We start from the raw sequence: 13,284 nt of genomic DNA, 5'->3' as shown, positions 1-13,284 counted from the left end.
TGGAATGTTGTCAGTTCCATCACGAAGAAGATGCCAGTGTTTCCTAATTATGTTGGATATTTTGTGGGACGTGCCAGAAAAGGTGGATACAAAGGCGAGTCAGTTTTGTGGCTGTTTGTTTTGAGATTTAAGAAGATTATCTCGGTCTAGGGACATGGCTTTGCGTTTACTGTCTGCGACAAGGTGTTTGGGGTAGCCCCTTGTGAGAAAGTTGTTAACCATGTTGTCAAGCGCATGGTCTGCTTTCTCATCCAAGCTGATGATCCTTTTTGCACGGATCATTTGGCTGAGAGGCAGAGAGCGGACCATACTGCGGGGGTGGTAGCTGTCAAATCTTAACATTGAGTTGCAGTCAGTGGGTTTTGAGTAAATGTCGGTCTCAAGATGGTTGTTGTTGATGATGATGGTGGTGTCTAGAAAATTTATTTGGGATTTGGATGCTGTGAGTGTGAATTGTAAGCCGGAGGGGGTGGAGTTAAGAAATTGATGGAATTCGGAGAGTTGAGTTTCGGTCCAAATGAGGAAAATGTCGTCTATGTATCTCCACCACTTCAGAACGTTTTCGAAGTGGGGAGATACATAGACCGACTCCCCCTCAAGGCGCGTGACGTATAGATTTGCGTAGGTGGGCGCGACGTTTGTGCCCATCGCAGTCCCGACCAACTGTACGTAGAAGGTGTCATTGAATGTGAAGTAATTTTTGGTCAAAACAATTTGTAAGAGGGAAAGGATGAAGTTGGTTTGCTCATTGCTGAAGTCGGAGTGTCTGAATGTTTTAACTGCCTGTACACCCCCTTCGTGCGGGATGGAGGTGTACAGGCTAGTGACATCAAGTGTAACCAGTGTGGAGTCTGTGGGGATGTATAGATCTTTGATTTTGTTGAGAAAATCACCTGTGTCCTGACTGTATGACTCTGCTCGGTAGACATAGGAACGGAGAATTTTGTCCAGGAAGATAGATATGTGGCTTGTGAGTGATTCCCTGGCACTTCTCCAGTGACAGGTAGCTCTAGGATGACCCAGGCTGGCTACCTATGGTGGCTGACCAGGGACAACCCCTCCCAGTACTACGCAGGGGTGCTCCGGTACCCGGGACTCCCTGTGCGGTCCCCGAGCAAGGAATACCTACCAGGAGATTGCTATACCACTGCTGAGATCTCTTCCCTTCTCCAAAATAGCGTCCGATCTCCCTGACACCCGCACGAGCATGCGCAGGGAGAGACGTCCACGCTGGTTTGTTGTTATACGTCACTTCCGGCTCTCCCACGAGATTGCTTCGCAAGTCGGAGAAAGGCGTGTGATGCCCGCTGCTCAAACAGGAAGCCATCTGCCGGGTGAGTGATTGGATCCTCCGCCCACTTTTGCTAAAGAGAGACTTTTAATGCACTATACACTATACAACAATGTCTGTACTGCAATATATGGATGGATTATTGCTCATGCCTGTATATACATTGCTGTGTAATATGTTTTCTTTGTTCGATCACTGTGCACCACCACGATTTCGGTTTGTTTACATGTCAATCATGTTTTATTGATGGGCGGTCCTGCGTGACTACAAAAACCCACTGTGAATAACCATTTGTTGCTTGACAAAGACAGCGAGAGGCTGTCGAAACGTAGCTCATGGTGGAGTGAAATAAAAGACCTCACTTTGCACTAAATCAACGGGAGTGCCACTGTTTCTTTTTGGACATATATATATATATATATATATATATATATATATATATATATATATATAGAAAAAGAATAAGTCAGCCAGCACTTTAGTTGATACCAAACTATTATAAGGACCTGGCCTGCAGGTGCATGCTACTAGGCTAAATATACAGCAACAGAAGAATGCAGCAGCATACTGCCAGCACAAGGATATAGGTGAAAACATGAACATGCAGATAAAACATGGAGAGCTATACAGCTATGGTGTAATAGATGCAAATGTGAAACTATGAAATAGTGAGGCACTTAGCTCGCAAATTTGTCTCCGCCGGAGGTCAAATAGCTTGGACCGTCCCACCGCGATAAGGTGGCCTCATTGGGACGGACCCTACACTGTGAATATGCCTCTGTGTGAACAGTTCAGTAAGCATGGCAGGAACCGGAACATCCAAGACACCTTATATACACACCTGATAGAGGTGGGTGGGGTGCAAGGCCAACATGGAGGTAGCCACTCCCCCGTATGTGTAATACAGACAAAGAATAAGTCAGCCAGCACTTTAGTTGGTACCAAACTATTATATGGACCTGGCCTGCAGGTGCACGCTACTAGGCTAAATATACAGCAACAGAAGAATGCAGCAGCACACTGCCAGCACAAGGATAAAGGAGAAACATGAACATGCAGATAAAACATGGCGAGCTATACAGCTATGGTGTAATAGATGCAAATGTGAAACTCTGAGATAGTTAGGCACTTAGCTCGCAAATTTGTCTCCGCCGGTGGTCAAATAGCTTGGACCGTCCCACGGCGATAAGGTGGTCTCATTGGGGCGGACCCTACACTGTGAATATGCCTCTGTGTGAACAGTTCAGTAAGCATGGCAGGATCTGAAACATCCAAGACATCTTATATACACACCTGATAGAGGTTGGTGGGGTGCAAGGCCAACATGGAGGTAGCCACTCTCCCGTATGTGTAATACAGACAAAGAATAAGTCAGCCAGCACTTTAGTTGGTACCAAACTATTATATGGACCTGGCCTGCAGGTGCACGCTACTAGGCTAAATATACAGCAACAGAAAAATGCAGCAGCACACTGCCAGCACAAGGATATAGGTGAAACATCATTTATGAAGCATGTTCATGTTTCACCTATATCCTTGTGCTGGCATAGTGCTGCTGCATTCTTCTGTTGCTATATATATGTGTATATATATATATATATATATATATATATATATATATATATATATATGTAAAAGAAAATATAAAATATAAAAAAGTGAAATAAAGATTTTTTTTTTTTTTAAGAAATCAGCAGCAGGCTGACTCCTAACTACATTCCATCAGTCATTTGTTGTGGATACCCATCAATACACTTTCCGAATTGCACAGACATATCGGGAATGCTAATGGCCTGTCATTGAGATATATTCATATGGTGCGGTAAATTACCGCACCCATCCGAGTGACCAATGGACAAGAGTTTACTTCGTTGGTCAGTCCGTTTCACCCTCCCACTTGAGTTACGTAATGCTGTGTGTTTTACCTATGGACAGTCCCCAGGCTGTCTTGCGTTCTCCGCGCATATTTGCCCACGTGGTTAGATCACATGACTGGGTCGCGGTGCTGTGAATCACAGCACTGCAATGCGTTTGTTCCGTGATGCACTGAATTGCGACACTTACTATATCGATGGGATCAAATGTAAGTAGACGTGTCAGCAGTTGGCATCTCTAACCATTCCTATTCAGATTTTATGAAGCGAGCGTAGTCACGCGTTAACATAGTGACGTCACTCCGGGATCTTGCGATTCCCATGAGTGTGACAAAGGTCAGTGTTAGACACTCATGATTGGCCCATACTACATATAAATAGAAGGTCCTTTACCCCATTTGACTATGCCCCGGAAGAAGCTGGGATAAGCGAAACGTTGGGTGTTGGAGGTCCTGTGTATTTTCATAGGTAATGGCTGATTTAGCTACCATGTAATAGGTTAACCATAATATAGACCTTGTAGTTGGGGTTCCTGTTTACCTTAGCCACAATTTTTGGAGGGCTTAGACATTTTTACTAAGGTTTTGCCACACTGTTGGCTATTAGACCGATAGCGGATACCGTAAGATTGAATATTTATTGTTGTATTGACTAACTATTCGTAGTCCTGCGGACCTCCGTCTTTGCATCAAACAGATCTATCTCTGAGTGTAAATTTGCACATGGTTATGGTTTTACTTGTTTTTTAAATGTATGTCTATTTGTAGTTATATACAATAAAGTTGGTTGTAATTACATTCGGTCCATGTACACCTTTTTCTTTGTAGGTTATTCTAAAATCATAGTAAAATCATAGATTTATGATTTTACTATTGTGCATAATTGTTTTTGGCACACACTGCTGCTCCAGCACTTCTAGCTATATGAGCAGTGTACCATGGGAAAATTCCACAGTTCTGTGAAGTGCAGCTCTGTGAAGTATGAGACAGAGAAGAAGTGCACGGTAGAATGAGTGAGGGGGGGGGGGGGGGGGCGTTTCTATATTTGTGCAACATTTATCAAAGGATGTGTGTAATTTTTGTAACTTTTGAGCAAGAGTGTAAATTCGACAAGCAGTGTAAAGGGGTAGGTCTGTGTCTACAATAGACACCTAATGATAAATGGCAAATAATAAAAGTGCCAAAAATTCATATATATATATATATATATATATATATATATATATATATATATATATATATATATATTAGCCAAAAAACACAAAACACTCACACAAGGGTATATCAAATAGTAATGTAGTTAAGTATTGACTGTGCTTGTGTCTCACCCACTACTCACATTGATGAAACCTGTGCACTGAAGCCTGGCTGAGTATTGACCACAATTCTGTTTATCCTTAACTAATTTTGCTGATACATGTGTACCAACCTATGGATGACTTCTGACCACTCTTGTCTTCAGAATATTGCTGATACCTGTTTTCCAACCTTTAGATAACGTCTAGCCCCTTTTGTTTCAACAATGTGTTTGATACTTGTGTATTTCCCTTCCATTAATTTCTGACCACTTTTGTCTCCACAATGTGTTTGATTCCTGTGTACTAACCTTCCGCTGACTTCTCACCATTCTTGTCTGCACTATATTGCTGATACCTTTGTCTGGACTTTTACTGACTATGGTGTTTTTCTTGTATGCTACCTGTATCCTGGATACTGGTGGTGGATCCTCTGTGTCAGTGGGGTGATGACGTGGGCCGTACCAGGGGAAAGGAGTCTAAGGGGTTACTGGTTTTCACCAGAGCCCGCCGCAAAGCGGGATGGACTTGCAGCGGCAGGTAACCCCCAGGTCGTTCCACCCGATAGCGACTCAACCCCAACTGACAGCTGAGAAAGGCGCGGTACAATGGCTTGGGACATACAAGGAAACACTTTCACTGGCACAAGGCAACAAGATCCGGCAATACTGGGAAGGGGATGTGAGGTTATATAGAGAGGGCACAGGTGTGAGCACTAATTGGGCCAGGCGCCAATCAGTGGCACACTGGCCCTTTAAATCGCAAAGAGCCCGCGCGTGCGCGCCCTAGGGAGCGGGGCCGCGCGCGCCGGGACTGAGACGGTAACATTAATGCAGCGCTCCCAGTCAGCGGGTCTGACCGGGGCGCTGCAAGAAGGTGAACGCCGCGAGCACTCCGGGGAGGAGCAGGGACCCGGAGCGCTCGGCATAACATATCCATTGTTTTTAATACTTTTGGACTCTGATGCTGACCCCAGATCGATGTGTAAGAATGTATGAATCGTACCAAGTATAAAAAGATCAATGCAAGAGCCAAGCACAGTGATGTAAAACATTCCACTTGTATGATTTTACATAATGGGATGTAATAGAGTTTCTGTACTGTGAGATTGACAAGATGATCACTTATACTATAAAAAAGCCACTACCAAAAACTAAGACTGAAAAATACAGAACCATGATGGAATTTACCAGATAAGTAGTCATTGGTATGGGTGTTAGAATAATGCTCATTATTGTTGTTATTTTATTGAATACTTCATTGTGTATGTGGGTGCCTGTCTCTGGGGATGTGGCCAAGATGTTAATACAGTGAAGAGCTTAAAAAGAGACAGGGGGAACACAAGGAGAAATGATCCAGTACATACTGACAAAAATGTGTTATATTGCGATAAGAAATACTTTATATGTTCTGTTGCTGAATAAACAACTGTTCACTAGTACACACCTATTAAGTTTCAGTCTTTTTCATCCTATTTGTTTAGTGTTTATGTTATTGCAATGTTCATCCATTAATTTGAGCTTTAACACACAGTATGTAGAACAATTTCTTACTGAACTGAAGCACAATGATATGTTAATGATTCAGTTTTACCCTTGTAGTTTTACATTATTTAGCAGCTTAGCTACAGCTACTGTATATAGATTCTTGATTTAGAGATTTTGATTTTGTGTGTATGCAGGAGCATAGCTATAGGGGAGGCAGAGATTAGAGTCGCACCTGGGCCCTGGTGCCCTGAGTGGGCTGACCACTGATACATAAGAATACATCAGCATTTTGAATGTTACATGGTAGTTGAGGGCCCAGTAAATTTTTTTTCATTGGCAAGCAAGAAAATCACAGCCGCACACTGCTAGCACTAAAATATATGTATAAAATAACACATTTTACATTGCAATACTGCTATAGATAAAAATGTGGTTCTCAGCATACCATTTAGCAAAATAGTGGGTACCATCCCACCATGGTAAGGTGACCTAACTAGGGACGGACCCTACACTGTACTTTATGCCCCCTCTTGGGCTAGCACTAAGCCTACAATTACTGAGCGTATAGGATACAGCTATTCCATGCATAAAGAGGACTGGTGGCCATCCCCATAAAAATTATATTGCATTATCATTATATTGTGGCAACCATGGGGAAATGGACAGACTGTGGTATGTGACTCGGGGTGGTTTAGATGTATCACTCCGCCAGGACACTGCTAACCTAAGCAGTCCAAGGATCTAGCAGTTTCTCCTGGCCAGGCGTTGGATAGTGAATATATCGATGCCAGGTTAAGTAGAACTGTCTTTACTGATGCAATAGTTGTTACGGTTTCCACAGCGCAGATTAAAGTAGAGGAGACGCAGAGTAAGGCTTGGGAGCCCTGATGACTTGCTGTAACTTGTAGTATTTTACACCCACTTTTTGAGGTCTCCCACACTGATTAGGGTTCTGATAGTGTCCATTTTGGTATCCAGCTTCTGAAGGCTGAACTAGCACTATGTGGCCTGTCGACTCACGGCCCCTGTGCCTACAGCTAGGAATTTCTGACCCCTCCAGGGTGGTGAACACTTGAAGAATGGCATGGTCGCTTGCTTGAAGATTTTTTTTTAGGCTTCCTTTGAATCTCACAAGAAAAAAAGAGTGGTAGAGAGGCTCCTATTGACCTGGCAACCTGAGACTCGAGCTGCCCAAATAACAACTATACCCACAGTGCCAAAACATTTGAAATAGAATACAGAAATTGGGGCTCAGAGTCGTGAATATTAGGATAACATATATTTATTTCAGTATATAATGTATAAAGTTAGTACATTTGTGAACTGTGAATCACAGGGCCCTTGTGAATCAACAGAAACACAAAATGGTTGTTCAATGGTTAATACAATAAAATTTGAATCATGGCAAATAAAAAGGGTTATTACAATAAAATATGGCTTTTAAAACACATAAAATAATCCTTTAACCCCTTAAGGACTCAGCCCTTTTTCACCTTAAGAACTGAGCCCTTTTTTGCAATTCCGACCACTGTCACTTTATGCATTAATAACTCTGGGATGCTTTTACCAATTATTCTGATTCCAAGAATTTTTTTTCGTGACATATTCTACTTTAACATAGCAGTGAATTTTTGTCGTTGCTTGCATCCTTTCTTGGTGAAAAATCACAACATTTCATGAAAATGTTGAACATTTTGCATTTTTCTAACTTTGAAACTCTCTGCTTGTAAGGAAAATGGATATTCCAAATACATTTTATATTGATTCACAAATACAATATGTCTACTTTATGTTGGCATCATAAAATTGACCAATTTTTACTTTTTGAAGACATTAGAGGGCTTCAAAGTATAGCAGCAATTTTCAAAATTCATTTCAAAATCTGAATTTTTTAGGGACCATTTAAGTTTGAACTGGATTTGAGAGGCCTTTCTGTGAGAAATACCCCATAACTCACCCCATTATAGAAATTATACCCCTCAAATGTTTCAAAATGACATTCAAATAGTCTGTTAACCCTTTAGGTGTTTCACAAGAATTGCAGCAAAGTGGAGGAGAAAAATCTAAATCTGCATTTTTTACACTAACATGTTCTTGTAGCCCCATTTTTTATTTTTAAAAGTGGAAAAAGGAGAAAAAGCCCCCAACATTTTTTAGCCAAATTTCTCTTGAGTACGTAAATACTTCATATGTTGACATAAAGTGCTCTGCGGGCTCACAACATGGCTCAAGAGGGAAAGAGCAACTGTAGGATTTTTTAAAACAAATTTTGCTGTCATGGTTTTTGAAGGCCATGTTGCATTTAGGAAGCCCCCATGGTGCCAGAACAGAAAAAAAAACACATGGCATACTATTTTGGAAACTACACCCCTCAAGGAATGTAACAAGGGGTATAGTAAACCTTAACACCCTACAGGTGTTTGACGACTTTGCGTTGAAGTTGGACGTGAAAATGAAAAATTAGATTTTTAACACTAAAATGAGGGAGTTACCTCAAATTTTCTTTTTTACAAGGGATAATAGGAGAAAATGGACCCCAAAATTTGAAGCCCGATTTCTCCAGATTAAGAAAATGCCCCATATGTGGCCGTTAAGTGCTCTGCTGGCGCACTACAGTGATCAGAAGAGAAGGAGCAAAATTTGGCTTTTTGAAATTTAATTTTGCTGAAATGGTTTTGGGGGGCATAATGCATTTAGAAAGTCCCCAGAGTGCCAGAACAGCAAAAATCCCCCCACATGGCATACTATTTTGGAAACTACACCCCTCAAGGAACATAACAAGGGGTATAGTGAGCCTTAACATCCCACAGGTGTTTGAAGACTTTGCGTTGAAGTTGGACGTGAAAATGGAAAATTTCATTTTTAACACTAAAACTGCGCACTACAGGTCTCAGAACAGAAGGAGCGCCATTGGACTTTTGGAGATAGAATTTGGTTGGAATAGAAGTCGGGGGGGGGGGGCATGTACATTTACAAACCTCCCTTGATGCCAGAACAACAGAAACCCCCCACATGTGACCCTATTTTGGAAACTACACCCCTCACAGAATGTAATAATGGGTGCAGTGAGCATTTACACCCCACCACTGGCATTTGACAAATCTTTGGAACAGTGCCTGTGCAAATGAAAAATTACATTTTTCATTTTCACGGACCACTGTTCAAAAAATCTGTCGGACACCTGTGGGGTGTAAATGCTCTCTGTACCCCTTATTACATTCCATGAGGGGTGTAGTTTCCAAAATGGGGTCACATGTGGGGGGGTTCCACTGTTCTGGCACCATGGGGGCTTTGTAAATGTACATGGCCTTCAATTCCAGACACATTCTCTCTCCGAAAGCCCAATGGCACTCCTTCTCTTCAAATTTTTGTTAAACACCTGTGTGGTGTTAAGGCTCACTATACCCCTTGTTATATTCCCTGAGGGATGTCGTTTCTAAAATGGGGTCACATGTGGGTATTTTTTTTTTTTGCATATATGTCAGAACCGCTGTAAGATCAGCCACCCCTGTGCAAATCACCAATTTAGGCCTCAAATGTAGATAGTTTGCTCTCACTCCTGTGCCTTGTTATGCATCCGCAGAGCATTTTACGCCCACATATGGGGTATTTCCGTACTCAGGAAAAATTGTGTTACGAATTTTGGGGGTCTCTTTTTCCTTTTACCTTTTTCCTTCTTGTGAAAATGAAAAGCATGGGCCAACACCAGAATGTAAGTGTAATTTTTTTTACTTTTTTTTACACTAACAGGCTGGTGTAGACCCCAACATTACCTTTTCATAAGGGTTAAAAGGAGAAAAAGCCCCCAAAATTTGTTGGGTAGTTTTTCCCGAGTACGGAAATACCCCATATGTGGCCCTAAACTGTTGACTTGAAATACGACAGGGCTCCAAATTGAGAGAGCGCCATGTGCATTTGAGGCCTGAATTAGATATTTGCATAGGGAAGGACCCGGATGCAAGAATTACACTTGCCTCGGATACTAAAATTACCCTACGGCAGTGTTCCCCAAACAAGGTGCCTCCAGCTGTTGTAAAACTCCCAGCATGCCTGGACAGTCAATGGCTGTCTGGCAATACTGGGAGTTGTTGTTTTGCAACAGCTGGAGGCTCCGTTTTAGAAACTGTGCCGTACCAGAGGTTTCTCATTTTTATTGGGGGGGGGGGGGGGGGTAGCTGTGTAGGGGTACGTGTATATGTAGTGTTTTACCCTTTATTTTGTGTAAGTGTAGTGTAGTGTAGTGTTTTTAGGGTACATTCAGACTACCGGGGGATTACTGCGAGCTTCCCGCTGGGAGTTCCTGCATCTCTAACTTTCAGCGAGAGACTAACTATAAACCCCCGCCTGTGTGAATGTAACCTGTACATTCACATGGGGGGGGGGGGGGGGTGCAAACCTCCAGCTGTTGAAAAACTATAGCTGCCAGCATGCCCTTTGGCTCTCTGTGCATGCTGAGGGTTGTGGTTATGCAACAGCTGGAGGTACACTGGTTGCAAAACACTGAGTTAGGTTGGGAAACATTGTCTGTTTCCTAACTCAGTGTTTCCCAACCAGTGTGCCTCCAGTTGTTGCAAAACTACAACTCCCAGCATGCATGATCTGTTAGTGCATGCTGGGAGTTATTGTTTTGCAACAGCTGGAGGCACACTGGTTGGGAAACACTGAGTTAGGAAACAGACACTGTTTTCCAACCCGTGTGCCTGGGCAAAGGCTGTCTGGGCATGCTGGGAGTTCTAGTTTTGAAACTCCTAGAAGCTGTATTGAAGATCAAGGCGATCTTCCCTGCAGCATCTGACACTGCAGCCACGCCACTTGCCTGCTGCGGTCCTGGTCCCCGCGTGACTACCGCCGGTCCCTGCCGCATCAACGGCCCCCGCACCTCGCCACCATCTTCCCCGACATGCAGGGGAGGGCAGAGCGGGGGGGGGAAATGAGCATTCCCCCTGCCCCTGCCCTGCGATTCGCCGATCAGAACGCCGGTCGGCCAATCGCAGGGGATAGGAGGAGGTGGCACCCTGCCACCTCGCTCCTATCCCTTAGGATGATCGGGGCTGTCACTGACAGCTCCGATCATCACTACTTTCCGGGCGATCGGGTCATCAGAGACCCGATCAGCCCAGAATTGCGCAAATCGCCGATCTGAATTGATCGGCGATTTGTGCCAATCGCCGACATGGGGGGTCCCAGACATTTGTCCGGTCCCCATCCGGTGAGCGGTGAGGACCGGAAACGCTCAGGGCATACAGGTACGCCCTGAGTCCTTAAGGATATATAGCGTATACATATGCCCTGCGTCCCCAAGAGGTTAAATAAGTGTCCACACATCTATAGGAATGAAAGCAATGGTTTAGCGATTTGTAAAAATGCTGTGATTTCTCTGATAGTCTTGGTTCGCTATTTCCACAACTATTTTGTATCCAGTTAGAATAAATAGTAAATGTCTTGAATAAAGAATACAGCGATTTGTGCAAAGTTAGTTAGTGGCAATTGTATCAATTTACTTTAGAATGTAACAAATCTGGATCCTCTTTGCAGAGGGCTCGCTGTTGGAGACACAGCCGTCTCCCAATTGTGCAGCGGCAGTGTTAAGTTCAATAAGAACAGCGCTTTAAAAGTGTAGTCAGAGCAGGTACCTTCTGTAGATTGTACTGATCGCCGGACGAGTCCCAGTCCCTGGGCAGAGGGTGTGCTGCTAGAGACTCGGCCATCTCAGATGTGCAGCTGCAGCAGTGGGCTCAGTCCGTGGATACTGCAGCCGTTCTCCGTTGTATTCTTGTGGAAAAGGTAGATGTGGCACTTGGATTGTTTGTGATTGAAGCTGGACGTGTTTTAGGTCCTCCTTAGGACCTTTCTTCAGCAGCTAAACATATGTAATGTCTCTGGGGATCATTTGGGGGGAATATATACCAGTAACTCCTCCACTGTTAGAAGGTGTCACATCCAATTAGCACAAATGGGATATGTGAAACAGGTGGGAAATTCTACTAATGGTAAGCAGAAACAGTATATTTGACATTGGAATTGTTATTGCGACATGTTGTATGTAGATAATATTATATTTGTATACGTAATAAAATAAATGGTAAAGTAAAACAGACAATGTGAAAGTGTATATATAAATGATTTGGAATGAAATATTAAAAATGTAGTTTTCTACCCTAGGGTGTTTATGTATAATGAGTAAATATTTTTGTTTTATTGTTTTGTTGTTATATTCTTACAAAATTTGAAAATGGTATATCTATACATGTATCTTTAAGTGATGTGATACAAAAAGGTGTATACACTATATTCTGTGTATGTCTAAAGCTTTATATCTCTAGAATCATTGAAGTGGCGTGTGTATTTGAAATAGGTATCATTGGTGAAGAGTGTTGGTAGCAGGTTGGACTGAAAAAAAAAATTGCTCAGTTGCCTGTAGCAAAAAATAAAAAATAAAAAATAAATGGAAAAAATGAAAATGATGAAAATAGACAGATTAAAAAATTATGCTTTAAAAATTTGTAAAAAATAATTATAAAATTGTAAATTAATAGGGATGCCAAAATAGCAAATATATACTGCTGTGGTCTCTCAAGCTCTGTCGTGGGCTATATCGAGTTGATGTCAGGAGGAGACCGACCAAGGACACACCGGAGTGCTGGAGTGCACAGCCTAACGCCGGTGGGTCGTCGCAAGGGACCACCTCCTAATCAAGAAACCCGAACACTTCCATTTCACTATTGAATCCCTTGGGTGCCAACGAATCGAATTCAAATATTTTTCTAGATTCTGCTCTTGACATCTAGCCTATATAGTTGCCTCCTCGCCAATCATGCTGGATCAATTGAATGGCTGCATATTTTAGTTTATTAGGATTACCTTGGTGGAATTGTTTGTAGTGGGCCGAGAGTGGATGTTTATTATTTAGTTTTTTTATGTTGTATCTATGTTCCAATATGCGGTTTTTTAGGGCCTGTGAGGTGCGGTCTATGTATTGTTTATTACAGCGGCATTCGATTACATAAATGACCCCCATACTGGCAAAATTGAGAAAATGGTAATCTTGTGTACAAAATTATTGATAGAGGACTTGATTTCCAGAGTTCTTTTGTCAAATAGAGTCGCTTTACAATTGGGACACTGTCCACACCTATAGAATCCTTTTAGGTCTACTAGAGTAGATGAAGATCTTGGCTTGGGGTTTGATGTGCGGACCGTGGGTGCTATTTCAATGCCTAAGTTTTGGGCTCTAGTATAGATGATGGATGGCTTGTTAGGGAGAAATGCATTGAGTGTCTTGTCTTCACAGAGTAATGGCCAATATTTTTAAATAATGTTTTCTATCTTGTGATATGG

This window comes from Hyla sarda, chromosome 1 (assembly GCF_029499605.1).
Source record: "Hyla sarda isolate aHylSar1 chromosome 1, aHylSar1.hap1, whole genome shotgun sequence".
NCBI lineage: Eukaryota > Metazoa > Chordata > Amphibia > Anura > Hylidae > Hyla > Hyla sarda.
Note: the sequence above shows the minus strand (reverse complement) of the source record.